Source organism: Apis laboriosa, unplaced genomic scaffold, assembly GCF_014066325.1.
Source record: "Apis laboriosa isolate Shangri-la unplaced genomic scaffold, ASM1406632v1 scaffold34_cov151, whole genome shotgun sequence".
In the NCBI taxonomy this organism is placed as follows: Eukaryota; Metazoa; Arthropoda; class Insecta; order Hymenoptera; family Apidae; genus Apis; species Apis laboriosa.
The window spans coordinates 1,532,852-1,537,828 of record NW_025222928.1 but is presented as its reverse complement, the minus strand read 5'-3'; positions in this window follow the sequence as shown (position 1 = coordinate 1,537,828).

The window sequence follows — 4,977 nt, the reverse complement described above, 5'->3', positions numbered from 1 at the left end:
TAATTCTACTTCAGATTGTATCGTCATTGTCTGACTATTCCTAGCTTGAAAAGAAATTTCTTTCGTTTTAAATAACCTCTAACGGACGACAATAATATTGTAGCTACACGTACAAAATGAGTATTAAGAAACAATACTGTAGTTATAATTGTTGTAAATTGTGATCGATAGACTGAAGAATGTTTATGTGTTTAACATTAAAACGTAGAACAAGATTTAAAATGTTAGTATTACTTAGTATTTTTAAATAAATCATATCTTTTATGATATTTCTAGTTTGACAAAAGATTTTCTTCTTTAAGTTATGATTATTAAAATAGTTATGATTATTAAAATTTATATGAACATCTACAGTCTAGTGATCATCGATGTATGTGTACTATTTTTTATAAATATTATCGTGTGTCCATGTATAATTGTGGGGCCATATATAAAAACGAATAAATACGAAAATAGTCGACAATAAATTTATAGTAAGAGTATTAAGGATTCGAAATTAATAGAATAATATAGAAAATTTTGCTTCTATTTTTATAATATTCTTACAATACAAAAGTATTCGAAAAAAAAAATACACATTTTTCTTTCATTTGCATTCTTAGATTTTCGTGTTAAAAATTGTACATATTTTTTTTTTTCTTGTAAAGATGCATTACTATGAAAAAAAAACTATCAGAAAAATAATTTTTGAAAGTGTCAATTAATTGTCACAAAATCTTTTATTCGAAATCACGAAACAAATAAACGAAGTTCAAAAATTTACAGATATAGAGGCACACATATACGAATATATGTATATATTTTGTAAGTTCGATGTGTATATTTTACATGTGTATTTTATTCAACGCCGTCTGTATGTGTAAATTGTTCCGAGCATATCTTTTATAATATTAATAGTTCAAATGTTACGATAATTATCATATCTCGATGTGATTTAAAGACAATATTAAATGTTAACATGTGTTAAGTTTATATTGTTAAATAATTTGCAGGTATACCGATATTTGTGAAAAAGTGTTAAGTGATTTTTAACAGAGCAAATATTTTAAGATAGATCATTCCATGAATAACATGCTTTTATTTGAAAGATGAAAATTAAGCATAGAAACCGGAAACTTGTAATAGAGAAAAAAATACCTGAGGAATCATGGAAGATTATATTGCGATCTCGCCTAATTAATTTTGCTGTATCAGCAATGATTAACTTTTTATGGAAACGAAAATATAATACAGTGCACATACGTCTATATCCAAATGGATATAATTATTTTATTAAATAACTGGAAAATTATTCCAGTACGAATGGATGAATGGTTTTATTCTTTTCTTTCTTTTTATTTGAGTTACATTCCTCCTTTTTATATTATTATTATTATAAAAATCGATTAAAGAATTTTTCTTCTATTAATTGTTTATACAAGAAGAAAAGAATAAAACGATCAAAATCATGTAAAATAATCGTTTTTAATCAATCAAGAATATTTATAATCTTCCATTTTTTTTTTTTAATTTTTGCATTTTCGAATATCGTATTTGTGATTCGTTAGTCATTTTGTAAATAAATTATAGCAACTTAAATGAATTCCTTTAAGTTTTGCTATGAGCTTCATGCGAAAATCATTTTGTGATGCACGTTCTTCCAAAATCGGAAATGAGTGGGACAAATCGAATAAAAAGTATCTGTGATTTTTGACAATATTCGCTATTCGATTGTCATCTGAATATGTAGAATGATAAAAAGTTTTGAAAATTATAAAAGCCTTAAGAAATTATCTGTATGTTATTGTTACTGTGTAGTCACATTGAAAATGAATCGAAAAATAAATATATTAAGAAATATTTACGATAAAATTGTCGTTGTTTTATTGTTCATCCTCCTTTTCAACACAAAAACCAGAAATAAATTAAAGCAATCTTATAATTAAAACAATTAGAATCAGAAAAAGAAAATAAATTTTAATTTAAGAAAAATACATGTAAAATTACAAAAACTATGAAAAAAATATTTATATTATAAAACGAAAAAAATTTATGTAGATATTTATTATTTTTTTATCAATATGAATTTCATATTTAATTATCTATACTTATCCTATTTAAATGAAATATATTTGTATCATTTTTCTACTAAGGAATACTTAAAATACTTTTTATTAAAAAATTTTTAAATGATTTTAATAATTATATATTTTTTTTAATATAATATATAACGTTGTTTTCTAGATCTACTGAGCACTCTTAAAGACTTTTCTAATAACGATAATAGGATAATATAAAATATAAGAAACATTTTGATAACTTCTTATCGAAATATATTTTCCTAGTAAGAAAATCGAGAAACAGAAATAATAGGAAAACATAAGAATGTATCATGATATTTTATTCTCTTATAAAATTATGTTTTCCTAATAAGAAAGTTAGTCATAGAGAAATAGGATAATAGGAGTGAAGGAGATATCGTGAAACCTTCTTTACGATCATGTTCTTCTAGTAAGAGAATTCATTTTTCGACGCTTGAAGAACGTCGATGGAAGCTTTGTCGATATCAAATTAATATGCGCAAATTATTATTTAAATTATATTAATAATTTAATAAATTAAAGATTTAATTAAATGTAAATAAAATAAATAATATTATAACATTAAAAGAATATACAATATAATTATTATTAATGAAAAAAATATTTTTATAAATTTATTAATATTTTAATAAATTTCTATTTATTATTTATCATTTCAATTAAATAATTAAAATAATATTATATAATATATTAATATATAATAAATTTTAAAAGTTTTGGTAAATTTAATAAATTATAAATTTATTTATAATTCTATTATATTAATAAAAGTAAAAAAATAATAAATCAATTGTATAATATTAAAAATTATGAAGTTTAAATAATTTATATAAAAATATTCAATATTTATTTAAAATTTATATCATTATTAATATCATTTGAAACGAATGAATTCACGAACTACATATATTTATTAAATGAGAAAGTTATACATCGAACTATTTAAAAATATCGAGAATTAAAAATATTTCAAATTTTAAAACTTTTCAAAAGATGGTCTTAGTTATCAATTCTTATTCTACTTTACCCTATCTTTAAAGAGATATCTTTGGTACTCAAAAGATGGCCTTAGTTATCAATTCTTACTCTACTTTACTCTTTAAAGAGATATCTTTGGTACTCAAAAGATGGCCTTAGTTATCAATTCTTACTCTATTTTACCCTATCTTTAAAGAGATATCTTTGGTATTCAAAAGATGGCACTGATGGTCAATTCTTACTCTACTTTATCCTATCTTTAAAGAGATATCTTTGGTACTCAAAAGATGGCATTGATGGTCAATTCTTATCTCTATCTTTGTCTTACTGTTTTCTGTCCTTTATTTATATGTTTCATTTGCGGCACTCTACAGATGGCGCTGATTTCAATATTTTTACTCTATCTCTATCCTTTTTTCACTATTTCCTTTCTTTGTCTATACTTGTCTTGCGTGACCAAGTCTTTTCAAAGATGCGGGCATGCAATAATCATCCAATCAAAAATCCTAGCACGCACTCGACCACTCTAACCGGTTTTCAGGTGGACATGTACCATACCATAAAATTAACGGTAGAAACTCGTCGCTGCACTTTTATAATACATCATAAACATGTTGAATCTTTTCCTTAACTCGATCATAAAACTTTTTAAAACAAAACTTTTTAATTTATAATCTCTATACTTTTTTACTCATAATAGTATATGACAAAATTTAATATCTTCAATTTATCGTAAATTAATTTATAATTTATAATTTATAATTTATAATTTATAATTTATAAATAAACTTTATATAATTTTAGGATTTACAAATGAAAATTCAATATATAAATGTATTATTATCGCGAAATCTCTCGCGATCCTTTATTACCATTTTTCTTACATTTCTTTTATCACAGTCGATGCTACGAAATACATATACAGATTGCTTCTCACGTGTTCAACAATAAATATACAAGAAAGACGAAAACTCAGGGAACGAACATTACTTAACATTTTCCATTATTATATTCAGATTAAATGTTCATTAATCGCAAAAATATACGTTTCAGAAGAAAATAAGGAAAGGAAGAATAAAACTTTCAGCATTTGTTTAACTAACATATAAAGCTGACACTCATTATTCTATAAAGAAAGCTATTTAAAGTTTCTGACCGATGATTACATAAATGTATTTAATCAGAATCGGGTATAATAATATATAAATTTGAATGTTTTTTTTATAATTCCATGCAAATTGAAAATTCTGAAAATTTTTGATATGATTATACCCACTTACTTATGTACCGTTACCTGATTTTGATTAAATAATATAACAAAAAAGAAAAAATAAAAAATAAACAAAATGTCATCGCGATGAAAGCATCTGTTACATTAAAGGAAATTGCAATATGCAAAAAGGATAACTATGTTTGAAATTATCAATAATCTCAAACATCAAAGTTAATATTAACGACATTATACAATAGTTATTTCACACAAGTGATTAAAAAGGCACATAGGCGTGCATAGTCTGAGACATGTCGAGTCAGCGTTTCGCTTGTATATGAAAAACTTAGAAGGAAGATCGTAATTATCACGTGGAAAATATAAAATGACACCTCTATTTATGCTCGTCTTACCGTATCTAAAAATGTATTCTTTAAACATTCTGTATTTGAACTTAACAATGTAAGAACATTATTGAATTATTGAAATAAATAATTTAATAAAAATTTTATAATTAAAAATTTTTGCATAAAAAATGCATAATTAAAAATTTAAATTTCAAAGTGAAACATTGAAAAGTTAAAAATTTTAATAGATTTGAATTTATTCATAGATTTGAAATTTACAAATTTGATATGTTTAAAATTTAAAAATTCAAAATTTGAAAAAAAAATGAAAAAGTTTAAGATTAAAAATTCCAAATTTCAA